At 43.6% G+C, this 14771-nt stretch overlaps 1 pseudogene; it reads left to right on the top strand.

Annotated features, from left to right (window-relative positions):
* Window positions 1-5664, top strand: part of LOC111964690 (zinc finger protein 407-like) — a 141376-nt pseudogene extending 135712 nt beyond the window's left edge.
* Window positions 5665-14771: the final 9107 nt, after the last annotated feature.

The raw sequence follows: 14771 nt of genomic DNA on the forward strand, positions 1-14771 counted from the left end.
CCCCCAACTTCCCCTATTCGCCATGAAGCGTGTTCACATGCCCGACAAGAGCAAAGCAGAGAAGAAGAGGCGACATTTTAAAAGCCAGAGATTATCAACTTCCAGAATGACAAATTGGATCTCTCTTTAAGACCTATTTATATAGCGGGTTTTCTCTTCGTTAAGTGGCACGCTTTGTAGGAACACTCCTCACAGTCGAGTCGCGCTTTAAAATGGGTTAATCGAAGTCACGCTCTCTCTGTGATTCAATAACAAGCTGTTATCCGAAGTGAGAAACACTACTTCCCCTCTGCCATGAAGTTGCCACCTCGATTGGCATTTATCAATGCCACGTGAAAGTTTCAACTTTGCGTTGAGATGAGCAGTTGCGTGACAGCTAGTGTGCGTTGTTGGTGATGTGTGTGTGCTTGCGTGTGGGGTGTGTGTTGCGTGCGTGTGTGTTGCTTGCTCTTGTGTGCATGTTCGCTGCATGCTCAGTGTCCGAGTGTGTCTGTTCTGCGTGTGCATGCATATACCTGTATGTGTTGTGTGTGGTTGGGTGTGGGTGTGTGTTTGTGTGGTGTGTGTGTGTGTGTGTGTGTGTGTGTGTGTGTGTGTGTTGTGTGTGTGTGTGTTGTCGTGCAGATACTGTGTGGTGTGTGTTGTGTGTGTGTTGTGTGTGTGCTACTTGGATACCCACATGAAAATGTAGATTTTGTGGACATTACTGTAGTGTCTACTAGCAGTGTTTTTTGTGAATTATACTGCATAATTTACTATGTATTCTGTCAGTATTACTGCAACATATATAGATAAGTACTACACATGATTGAGGGCAAACTACAGTGTGTAGTGATGAGTATCTACAGTACTATAGTTTACTACAGAACTCATTAGTAAATACTGTGGTATTCTATAGTAAACTGTAGTATTTTATTTCATGTGGGGCAGCTACAGCATGTGCCTTATGTCCTGGAGCCAGACAGGCCAGAGGTCTTGCCGACTAATCAGAGCCTGTTCCCTGCTGAGGGGAGCTGGTTGTAATTAGCAACGGGCAGGCAACAGGGTACCACTGAGAACACAGCACCATACTAAGCCTCTGTTCATATGTTCGCTGTATTCAACACCTGTAGGTCCTATGTCCTTAGATCACAATATACTTTACCTAAGCTAAAAAAATGAGATGTTTTTACTCACATACCCACCGGATAGGTGCAGCCTATTAGTATACGGCGATGTTTTATCACATACACCGGATAGGTGCAGCCATAGTAGTACGGCGCCCCTGGACAAATTAGGGTTAAAGCCGTGCTCATGGACACATCGACAGATTTTTCACCTTGACGCGCGGGTATTTGAACGAGCAAACTTTTGTTACTGGCCCAACCTCTAACGCGTAGGCTACCTGTCGCCTAACATACGGAATTGTTTTAAGATGGCTATAAAATGTATAATTTAGCCATTTAATTAAAAATTTTAGGAATCCCTAGTAGGTTATAAAAAAAAAAGAAGATTATTTGATAAGATGTTTGGAATTTGGAATTTACGCTAAAAGCCCATAGAACGCATTGAATAACACATGATTAGTACATGGCAAAACAGACGTCCAAAAATGTATCATAAGGAATAAGGTTTTTGAAGTGTCTGTCCTATATCGTGAGAGATATTAAGAAAACTCTACTTTTGTTAGACCCATGTTTGTCACATTAATCGTGCAACATTTACCCCCTATGCGCTTTTTGGCATTTTTACAGCCCGATACTGGGTTACCTTCAGATGACTCCCCTGAAGCTTGTGTGCGTCGTAGAGCAGAACAACCAACACGCTCAAAAAGGAAAGTCTCCTCTTTCGATATTCGTGGCATATTAGTTCTAACGGTTCGGTCTGGACTGTCGGTTTTGTGAGAAGACCTCTKTGAAWTGAGGACGTCCGTGACAGGGGGTTCAGACAACTGCCGTTAAAAGCTTGTTGATGTCGTCGAGTCAAACAACCAACACTGTTATAAACATCTGTTATACTGGGTATAGACCATCACCCGGGTCCTGTTCAGTAGAGAGGAAATATAAAAGGGGAGGTACATTCTGAACTGGACGACATGTTTTGTTGTCCGTTGCCAAACGTGTTGTCGTCCGTTGCGAAACGTTTTGCATGTCTTGCAAATAAATACTCATACTGATGATCCAGTGTCCTCAGAGTCATGTTTGTGTTGCAATCAGCCTGCCGACACCCCTCTCCACCTCCTCCTGCTGTGTCTGTGCTGAGAGAGAGAGAGAGAGAGAGCGTGAACCATCAGGCTGTTAATGATAGAGCCAGATGCAGGGGAAGAGGGAGAGAGAGGAAGCACACTTGCGTAGTAAAAAACCCGCTGGAGTGATCAGCTCAGCCCCATCTGGAAGGCATCGGCCAGAAATGAAGTTGTACAAAACCATCCCATTGATAATAAAGCTAATTTTTATGGCTCTGACAAGTATGTAATTATGTTCAGCGGTGCTTTTCAGATTTTATCACAGTCAATAAACCACACTGGCAATTTCCGTCCCATTTGACATATTTACACGGATACATTTGATTGGAGGAATTAGTTAACTGTGAGAGCCTTGATGGATATACACTAGTGATCTGTGACTTTTCCTCTGCTTTCATCTGTTAATGAACACCTCTCTCGCTCTCTCTCTCCCTCTCTCTCTCCCCTCTCTGCTCCCCCTTTCTCCTCTCTGTTGATCTGTTTGTCCCTACTCCTTCTTCCTCTGTTGACTCTGTAATGTTCTCTGCCCCCTCATTCCCGCCCCTACAGGAGAGAAGTCCTTCCTGTGTGATCTCTGTGGTTTTGTGCGTGTGCACGCGACATCTGCCCTCACCAAAACATCGCCCCAAACACACAGTGAGCCGCACGATCCTAGAGCTGCACACATCCTGCGTCTGACACACAGGACACACACATCACCCCACTCACTCACCCACTCACTCACTCATCCACTCACTACCACTCACTCACCACTCACTCACTCACTCACTCACTCACTCACTCACTCACTCAACTCACCACACACAACACCACACATCTCATCCACATCACTACCACCACTATCACCCACTACACACCGACACTACCATCAACACTACACACCATCATCACACATTCACACCATTCCACTCCTCCCTACATTGTGCACATTGACGAAACGATCATCATTGCTTGCTTAGACGATATTATTATTCATATAGGTTCATCTAATGCTTGGGACTCAAACACAATCATGTCACTTATTCAAGTTTCTGGACACACACACACACACACACTACACCAGCGAACACAATCACACAGACATCTATCACGTTATGGAAACAGTACATCACCAACACACAATCAGCACTATCCCTCCAGTCTCGACATGCCTATTAATGCAATAAACGGTCGTCAGAGTAGACATGATGTAGCCTAGTATGGTAATGGATCTGAAATTTAATACTGCGAAAGTATTACTCTTTATCTGTATAATATTACCCTAGCAGGTATATCTGGAATATCCATTGTAATTTCTGAATGTTCTAGTTAGCAATCACCTGTCATCTATAAACGCAGTTAATCAGTGAATAGATAAACTAGTCTGTTTATCATACCATGGGGTGTCAAGATTAAGGCCGTCAATTAAACAAGTGCTTTTTTTGGATATTGGAAAGTGAAACAAATTACCTGTTTAACCATCGGTCTGCATGCGACCCAAGGATCAAGCATCACCTGATATTATATATTCATTTTTTAGAGTATAATATCCAGTTGATTTTACTTTTACTGTGTATGACTTGCGTGTTCGCATTATTTTCCCCTCACCACGCAAAATTTATGCATTTGTTTTTACGTTCTCTTTAATAGTCCACATTTTTTTACTTTTGTTTGTCTTCTGTACTTTGTTTTCCTTCCGGTTGTGTTCATTATGATGTATCAATTCTATAATTATCTCACTCCTCGACAATCTATTGGTCGGAATCATCATCTGTCCAGACTACAGGTTGTCATCAGTGGTGGTGAGTTCTCCCTTTTTTATCAATCTAACCTGGTGTTTATCGAGACATTAGACTGTGTACACTAATGTTGTCCAAAATATCATCTACTAGCTGGTACTCAGAACCTGGTTTTGTCGCGTCTGTCCCAACATCACCTGTGAACCTTGCAGTAGTTCAGTTCGACGACCCAAGTGCTGTATTTGCATGTGCAGTAAAATAATTCGTCAATAAATACTAATCTTAAATAAATTAAAAAATGGTTATCGCTATGTTATGTTTAGTAAATTGTAGTTCAATATTAAATGAACAAGGCGATACAAACATTAAATTCAGCGCTACCGTTCTATGTTCCATTTGATAGCACATCTATTAATATATCTAAATTTAACTTCCCATATTCTAATGAATGATATTGTTTAGATTAGATCTATTATCTGGTTTAAGTCCAAATATATCTAGACTATATAAGGTAACCACGCTACCCTAGTATTATTACCTCCTATAACTGCTGCTAATTATGCCTCTATGACAATACTGATGGAAGAATCTAACTCTAATCAGATATTCAATTATTTTATATATATAGTCATTATGATTATATTATAATTCTCTATATTATTAACTTAACTGGTTCATTATATGTCTCTACCCTCATACACTTTGCTACCTGGTCTTATCTAGTCGCTGTTTAATTTACAGACTCAGGGGTTTTATTCTTTTCCCCAGTTTAAAAATGCTAACAATTTTTTCTTTTTCTAACGAGTGCACCAGTGACCCCATCTATACAATTCGCTGCTCTAGGTGGCCTTGATTTTTGTAGCATGCCCTGGCCCACAGAACGTAGAACTATGATTTGTTAAAGTAGTTCACAATAATACCTTGAATACCCGCGTATACCCCAGCAGTGCACGCAATATTCTCTGTTATAGTATTGAATGATTCTAACCACTTTCCTACTAGCACTGACTTGCTAATAACTATGTTGTTCAGGGGCTACGATTGTGATATTTTGTGGTCTCATCCAGCTATGTTAAGAATGAATGGACTAATGTACGTAAATGATTCATATGTCAAATGTAAATGTCTGTGTCCGAAGGAGCTTCCGCTTTAGACGGACAGTGATTCTGTATGCCTCTCTTTCCGTCTGTCCGTTCTTCTATCCACCCGTCCTCATAATCCCTGTCTGTCTCTCTCCGTCCCCCAGGAGAACGGCCCTTCAAGTGTCAGCTGTGCCTTCGCCTCCACCACCCAGTCCCACTTTGACCCGCCACAAGCGGGTGCACACAGGGGAGAAGCCCTACCGATGCCCTGTGCTGCGACTACAGGTACCGGCTCATTGGGCTGCCCCCACGCATGGTAAGACAGAGGCAGGGGGTTGATGGGCAGGAGGACAGGGGTTTAATCACACAAGAGCACGCCCACATACACACCCACACACCACACAGGTCGGATCTCCCACAGGCTTCATCATCTCATCTTCATCACTCTGCAATCATCAGCAGCTACAGCAGCCAGCCACGGGCAGTTCTCTGTCATTAAAACGCCATCACAGACACATCATATTACACAGGAAATTGTCGGTGAAATTGGAAAAACTTTTGGCCACGTTGCACTTCTCCATCTCCCTTCCTCTTCCTCTTCTTCGTCCTCTTCCTCCCCCTCTCAGGTGTGGTGAAGTGAAAGGAATGCTCCTGGCATTGGTTTTAGAGACACCAAAATGACATGGACAGGCTGTTTGCTGCGGTTTGCCTCTAATAGGATCTGTAAAAGCTGTTGTTGTGGTTTGCTCTATATAAGGATCTGTAAGGCTGTTTGTTGTGGTTTGTCTCTATAAGGATCTGATTATTGGGCTGTTTGTTGCTGGTTTGCTCCATAAGGCTCTATAAGGATCTGTACGCTGTTTGTTGTGGTTTGCTCTTATAAGGGATCTGTAAGCTGCTTGTTCGTTTGCTCTATAAGGATCTGCTAATGGGCTGTTTGTTTTGGTTTGCCTCATAGAGCATCTGTAAGGCTGTTTGTTCGTTTCGCTCTATAAGGATCTGTACGGCTGTTTGCTGTGGCTTTGCTCTATAAGGATCTGTAAGGCTGTTTGTTAGCGGTTTGCTCTATATAGTATTCTGTAAGGCTGTTTTGCTGGCGTTTCGCTGCTCTAGTTAAGGATCTGTACGGCTGTTTGCTGCGGTTTGCTATAAGGATCTGTAAGCTGGTTTGTTGCGGTTTGCTCATAAGGATCTTAAGGCTGTTCATTGCGGTTTGCTCTCATAAGGATACTGTAAGGCTGTTTGCTGTGGTTTGCTCTATAGGATCTGTAAGGCTGTTTGTTGCGGTTTGCTCTATAAGGATCGTGAAGGCTGTTTGTGCTGTGTTTGCTCTATAAGGATCTGTAAGGCTGTTTGTTGTTTCCGGTTTGCTCTTATAAGATCTGTAAGGCGTTTGTGTGCTGTTTAAGCTCTATTTAAAGGATCTGTAAGGCTGTTTGTTGTGGTTTGCTCTATAAGGATCGTTAAGGCTGGTTTTTGTTGTTACTGGTTGTGCTCTATAAGGATCTGTAAGGCTTTTGTTGCTGGTTTGCTTCGTTTGTTGTGTGTTTTTTGTTTCCGGTGTATGTTTGTTGTGGTGTTGGTTGCTTAAATCGTATTTTGTAGTGTCATGTCTGTTTGTTGCTTTTGCTATTTTTGTTCTTCATTGTGTGCTTTTTTTTGTGTCATCTTTTATAAGATCTGTAAGGCTGTTTGCTGCGGTTTGCTCTATAAGGATCTGTAAGGCTGTTTTGTGCGTTTGCTCTATAAGGAATCTGTAAGGCTGTTTGTTGTGTTTGCTCTATTATCATATCTGTAAGGCTGTTTTTGGTTTCTCTAAAGGATCTGTAAGGCTGTTTGTTGCGTTTGCTCTATAAGGATCTGTAAGCGTTTGTTGCGGTTTGCTCCATAAGGATCTGTAAGGCTGTTCATGCGGTTTGCTCTATAAGGATCTGTAAGGCTGTTTGCTGGTTTGCTCTATAAGGATCTGTAAGCTGTTGCTGGTTGCTCTATAAGGATCTGTAGCTGTTTGAATTGGAATGACTCTTCAGATACTCGTCTGCAAAACAGAAGAAAAACTCTGATAAAACTGAGATGTTCCAATTCTAGGTTGGAACCCAAAAGCTCAATATTCCTAAACGTTAATGGACCACAATACCAATTGCCATTCTTTGTTTTTACCATAGCTTAGAAAACACTTTGGCTACAAGTTTTCTCTACCATGGTGAAGCTTGTCTTCTGCAGGAAGGCAATGGTTTAGCATGTGAGGTGTTGTATCATAAATTTCATTTATTTATACGTATTTTGCACTCAATTCACATTCTATTTATCAAGGAAGAGCATATTTGACGTTTCAAAGCACTGTGGGAGGCAACAGAGGGAACCGGACCAACTGTTCTTTCTAGCTGATACCAAATGATTGTTACAGATTGTGGCAAATTAAACAGCAAATTAGAAGACCAATTAACATTTTTGGTTTGCCCCGGGTACGGATGGCAGAGGGAGGGGCTGGAGAGGGTAGCAGCTCGCAACCCCTGTTGGGTTCCTAATGTGTGTAGGAGGAATTGAACACGGGCACCAGGCAGTCATGAGGGCCCTAACTCTGTGCTCCGCTCTTCCACCCTGAATACATTTGTAAACCTCCAATGGCTCAATTGCTCAATGACTTTAGACAAATAAAGTCAAGGCACTGTCAACATTTGACCGTTATATCTCATGATATATAGAATTTGATATACCATTATAAYGCTTACTTGTTTTGTTACTTCAAATTATATTATATTTATCATTATATTTTAATACATTTACTATAGTGAACAAAAATATAAACGCAACATGCAACAATTTCAATTTTTTTACTGAGTGACAGTTCATATAAGGAAATCAGTCATTTGAAATAAATTCATTAGGTCCTAATCTATGGATTTTACATGACTAGGCAGGGGCGCAGCGATGGGGGGGGCATAGGCCCACCCACTTGGGAGCCAGGCCCCCCAACTGGGGAAGCCAGGCCCAGCCAATCAGAATGAGTTTTTCCCAAAAAAGGCCTTTATTACAGACATAAATACTCCTCAGTTTCATCAGCTGTCCGGGTAGCTTGTCTCAGATAATACTGCAGGTGAAGAAGCCGGATGTGTAGATCGTGGGCTGGCGTGGTTACACGTGGTTACACGTGGTTTGCGGTTGTGAGGCCGGTTGGACGTACTGCCAATTTCTCTAAAACGAAGTAGAGAAATTAACATTCAATTATCTGGCAACAGCTCTGGTGGACATTCCTGCAGGCAGCATGCCAACTGCACACTCCCTTAAAACWTGAGACATCTGTGGCACTGTGTTGTGTGAGAAAACTGCACAGAGGGGCCTTTTRTTGTCCCCAGCACAAGATGCACCTGTGTAATAATCATGCTGGTCAATCAGCTTCTTGATATGACACACCTGTCAGGGGAAAGGAGAAATGCTCCCTAACAGGGATGTAAAGAAATTTGTGCACAACATTTGAGAGAAATAAGCTTTTTGTGTGTATGGAACATTTCATGGATCTTTTATTTCAGCTCATGAAACATGGGACCACCACTTTACACGTTGTGTTTATATTTTGGTTCAGTGTATATTGTGTTTCTCATATTGGTATAAAATAGTATATGTGTCACTGACATCTATGAAATCCTCAATGCAACTTCTTTACTTTATCCTCAAATGAATGTACAATATAAATTTGAATTATTAATGACAGTTCAAACAATTATGGTTGGAAGATGCAGGTAATTACTGTCAGATATTATTAATAGTCATATTTCAAAGGGAAAACTGGMATATACGTTCTCAAAGGCTATTTTACAATGATATACCTGTTTTTGCAGTCCATACCTCATTATGACTATTGTTCTCAATGAAGAGACACTCATTACAGCTACTAAGGCATCATGGCTGCCATAATTGATATCCTCCCTTTAATACATTTCTAWCAGCATCTTCTGTAATGCACATTCTCAATCTGCCTGCCTGCGAAAATAGCTACTTTGAGCTAATTCGAGGTAGCGCTAACTTTGAGGACCGCCRCRCGGCTGGCGGTGGATGTCGCGGGGCCGGTGACCCTGTGAAGTGTCGGGAGAGGCGGAGAGCAAGGTGTCTCTTTGCCGTCGCAGATACCGAGCTCCATCCTTAAAACACAAAGACGCACATTTAAATCCACCGCTAACAAACAGCCTCAATTACTAGCCTCATTACCAATGCAGTCGTCGAACGAGGAAAATATGGAAATGTATTAGAAAGAAAATAAAAAAAGACGGAGCRAATCGCGACGATATCTAGACAGTGGGGTTGATTCCCATGTCGAGTCGCTGCTCACCGACGTGGAGAATGTTGAAACGCGGCTGTCGGACTAATTAATATTGGCTATCGTAGGAGGACTGTGTGGGCCTTTCTCTTAGCCTGACACCTGCTGACTCCTAAACGCACATTATGCTGTTTTAATATGACAATTACGCCATTACCATATCTGAGAGATAGAAGCGCTCCCGCGGGATCCCACCCTCACACTGTGCTTTAGAAYCCTTTCATATCGGACTCTGAATGGATCTATTTATTCCACTGGCCTGGAATAAGAAATCAGTTAATTTGTCTTGAATATAAATTATTTACRTTTTTTTATTTTTTATGATTTATGATTATTCTTATTATTTTCCTGACCGTGACAGAAGACTTCTCTATCTGAAAGAAAGTTTTGAAATAACTTTTAAGTGGTCGAGGGAAAATTCTAAATTGAATTTGTCGGATAGTTACTTGTTGGATAGTATTTATTGCTACTGTTTGTGTGCTTTACTCATTTTCKGCCGGCTATACACCATGATTTGTTAAGTTATTGAAAATGTTATTTACTTTATTTGTGATATTGATATGATTAGGCTTAGGCCTTCTTATTATGAGCAAATACCAGTTGCGGAGTCTTGGTCTGTAAAAATGAGGAGGCCCATCTTGTATGGGTTTTAGCATTAGGGGAGGGAAGTTACATCCTTGTGTGCAATCCTTATCCACTTACCCAGGGTCTTAATGGAGCTRTTACTGTACCAAGTACAGATAGACATGTCTACAGCTAAAGACATGGTAAAAAGAACTGTCCCATTCCTGGACCTCTAAGGAGAACACCTCACATTTTACCCTACCCAACGTAAATAGCTTCACGGAGGGCCATTTTCACCATTCACCAGCAGGTGTTTTGATGTATTTATGTGTAAAACACAGAAAGGGGCGGGTCCTCTGCATAGTTTTGAGGACATATTAAGTCCTGTAAAGGAAATGGAGCCGGGGCAGGACTACTAAGGCCCTTGATGGAGAGAGGTGTCTCGGGGGGGGGGGGAAGTGGAAAACAAATTTCTATCGTTGCCTGGCGTGAGCTATGGTACCGTGAAGCTTTATTGTCCCAGCCGAGGTGATAAGGGAGAGTAATTGCATATTATACTGTCCGAGAATGTCAGCCCGAGACCAAGCACGAGTGCCTCATCCATCACGCATGATGCTGTGYGTGCGCGTGCGTATGAAAGTGCCGCAGCTCCTGCACGTGCTTGCATGATGTGGTGGGCGTTGTATCTATTGGTGGGGGTTATGTATGTCGGTGTGTGTGTGTGTGTGTGAGTGCTGTATGTGAGCATGTATTTGAACATGTGTCTGTGTGTGTGTGTGTCCTCAGCCCCAGTCCAGGCCTGTGTACATAGTGTCCTAGGGCAGGTTTAGATAGGGCCTGAGACCAGGTTAAGCAGCATAATCAGGGGTACTCTGTGACTCCCTGAGCTGATGACATTACAGCCAGCACCCAGCATTMGCTTACTGTATGACTACTGCCTGCAGCCCCACAGCCCTGCATGTCTACACCACGTCAATACTACACACCTACAACGCTACACTGGTCCTGTATGGCTCAGCTGGTGCTAGTAACACCAAGTCATAAGTTAAATTCCCACATAGATCGTACACATAGTTAAAAATGTAAGTATTTACTGCACTGTAAGTCACTTTGAATAATATTCTAAGTGGTATAAAATACCAGTACACTACTACACCACTTTACCTCGCTACACTACTATACCATTTTCCTTCGCTACACTACTACACCACTTTACCTCGCTACCCTACTATACCATGTTACCTCGCTACCTACTACCCACTTTACCTCGCTACGCTACTACACCACTTTACCTCGCTACACTACTATACCACTTTACCTCGCTACACTCTACTACACCACTTTACCTCGCTACACTAACTAACCACTTTACCTCGCTACAACTACTATACCACTTTGCCTCGCTACGCTACTACACCACTTTACCTCGCTACCTACTAACCACTTTACATCACGACACTACTACACCACTTTACCTCGCTACACTACTATACCATTTACCTCGCTACGCTACTACACCACTTTACCTGCTACACTACTATACCTTTACTCGCTACATTACTATCCACTTTACCTCGCTACACTACTATACACTTTACCGCTACACTACTATATACCACTTTACATCACGACACTACTATACCACTTTACCTCGCTACACTACTATACCACTTTACCTCGCTACACTACTACACCACTTTACCTCGCTACACTACTCACACACTTTACCTTGCTACACTACTATACCACTTTACCTCGCTACACTACTATACCACTTTACCTCACTACTACTATACCACATTACATCACGACACTACTATACCACTTTACCTCGCTACACTACTATACCACTTTACTCGCTACACTACTACTACCACTTTACCTCGCTACACTACTCACACACTTTACCTTGCTACACTACTTACCACTTTACATCGCTACACTACTACACCACTTTACCTTGCTACACTACTATACCACTTTACCTCGCTACACTACTTATACCACTTACCATCGCTACACTACTATACCACTTTACCTCGCTACACTACTATAACCACTTTACCTCGCTACAACTACTACACACTTTACATCACGACAGCTACTATACCCACTTTACCTCGCTACACTACTACATTAACTCTTACCTACCTCGCTACACTACTACACCACTTTACCTCGACACACTACTATACCACTTTACCTGCGCTACACTACTATACACACTTTACCTCGCTACACTACTACACCACTTTACCTTGCTACACTCCTATACAACTTTACCTGCTAGCCTACTACTACACACCACTTACTCGCTACCTACTACACACTTTACCTTGCTAACACTCTATACGACACTTTACCTCCTAACAACTACTACAGTCACTTTATGTGGCTAACACTACTATCACAGCCACTTTTAACCCGTTCGCTACACTACTAGACCCACTTTACCTCGCTACACTACTACACCACTTTACCTCACTACACTACTACACCACTTTACTTTGCTACACTACTACACCACTTTACATCGCTACACTACTACACCACTTTACCTCACTACACTACTACACCACTTTACTTTGCAACACTACTACACCACTTTACTTTGCTACACTACTACACCTACTGTAGCACAGCCACAGGAGACACATGGGTATCATCCACAGGCATTGGCTTTGAGAGGGGTAGTATTTTCTTTTGCTTGAGCGCCATTTTTAAAAACCTCAGCCCCCAGAATCACGTCTAGTAGCAGGCCAGTGGATACGAGATTTGGTTCAGGGTTCCCGAGATTACAAACACGGTAGACCTCTTCAAAATATGTTATAAAAATGTTGTCTTTAAACTTTCACCCTGTTGCAGGAGTGTCATACCCCTATAGTGAAATGTCTGTAACATGCAAGAGGAAACCAAGGGCTGTGTGGAAACAAGTGTGCATCTACAGCATGTAAATGTATCTCACAAATTGTAGAACTGTCTATCATTGTTTACCACTTTGCTTTCCCCAACCCCGTTTTTGATTGTGTGTGTGTTGCATAGTAACAGGAGRCTTTAAGAGTCTCTCCAAATATGTATACTCCTTAAGCATGCTCCCTCAGCCCCGCCACTAAATTGTTTGAGTTCAATCCACTTGATTCATTTTGTTAGTGTCATTAGAACAAAACCAAACTGTCAGTACAGTAAACCCTCCAAGGGGAGCGTCCTCTATTGTTTGGGGATTTTCTCTTTCCTGTCTTTTTTTTTACTCTTCGTTTGATCTTTTTATCTTCTAATTGAAGGAACTATTCCTCCTTTAATCACTATCTGTTCATCTCCCAACAGATCCAACTGTGCGGAGAACATMCGAAAGCACATCCTGCACACGGGGAAGCACGAGGGAGTGAAGATGTACAACTGCCCCAAGTGTGACTACGGCACCAACGGCCCCATGGACTTCAGGAACCATCTGAAGGAGCATCACCCCGACATCGAGAACCCTGACCTGGCCTACCTGCATGCAGGTAGGATTACCCCTATCTACACACACGAGTGAACTCGCATACACACGCAAGCGAGTGAACATACAAACAAACACACACACACACACACACACTGATCTTCACTCTGACACTCTCCTCTGGGTAACAGCTCCCCTGACACCTCTCTCTCTTGCTCTCTCTCTCTCTCTCTCTCTCTCGCTCTCTCAGGGGAGTGGTATCGTGTTTGTGTGTAGATGGTAGAGTGTGTGTTTGTGCGTGTAGACGGTAGGTATAGAAAGCTGCTGTATTTGGTGATGCCTGTAAAGCCACTGACAGGCAGTGCTGGATGTAAGGATACAGTGCCCTGCCAATCACTCCTCCTTCCCTCCACCTCMTCCTTCTCCTCCTGTTCCTCCTCCCCCGCCTCTGCCTCCCGTTCCTCCTCCTCATCCTCACTCCACCCTCCTCCCCCCCCCACTGCTCCTCCCCCCACGCTCCTCCTCCTCATCCTCCTCCACACTTCCTCCCACCTCCTCCTGCTCCTTCCACTCCACACTCCGTCGCTTCTCCTCCTCGCTCTGGCCTCCTTTTCCTCCTTCTCTCATCCTCCTCCACACTCTCCTCCCCTCGCTCCTGCCTCCTTCCCTCCACCTCCTCTTCTCTTCTTCCCCCTCCTCCTTCCCTCCCCTTCACCTCTCCTCTACCCTTCTCCCCTCACACCTCTAGCCTGCCTTTTTCTCATCCTCCTCCTGTCCGCGCTCTAACCCCTTCTTGCCCGCCTCCTCCCCCTCCTCCTCCAGAGCAAAACCTCCTCCTCACTCTATTAGATCTATGCCTTTGTGGTTGAGTGTTCTTCGCTGTGGTCCCTTGAGAAGGCCCCAAAATCCAAGTCTAGGGAGAGTGAATGTCCTCTCCCTGGAAAGACCGAAAGGACCACCTTTTATCCCGTTATCCCTATGACCTGGTGCCTCTGGATAGTAAAGCATGTGGTAGCTAGCCCACTCCAGTCCAAAGGCTGCGTCCCAAATGGTGCCCTGTTCCTATTTCCTGCACTCCTTTTTTGACCAGGGTCCATAGGGCGTCTGGTCAAAAGCAGTGCCCCGGGACAACAGACCAGGACAGACGTTGGCCAGGAGAGGAACCATTACTGGGGTGGGGAGACATGACCATAGAGCATGAGAAGGAAACACTGTTGCTTTAGTTCTTTAGTTTCTATGAGCGGACAGGAGGGTCTGTGTTTTGTCTCTGTGTGCTGAATCTGCTGACTGTTCACCGGCCTCCCTTTGCCTTCCACAGAGTTACGGTTGGCAAAATACCGCTGTCTTATTCCCTTACACTGGCTCACCTCACCCCCCCCCCCCCTAGACCCCCAAACCCTTACCCCCGCCCCACCCAACACACTACCCA

The sequence above is a fragment of the Salvelinus sp. IW2-2015 genome, linkage group LG6.1 (genome assembly GCF_002910315.2).
Source record: "Salvelinus sp. IW2-2015 linkage group LG6.1, ASM291031v2, whole genome shotgun sequence".
In the NCBI taxonomy this organism is placed as follows: Eukaryota; Metazoa; Chordata; class Actinopteri; order Salmoniformes; family Salmonidae; genus Salvelinus; species Salvelinus sp. IW2-2015.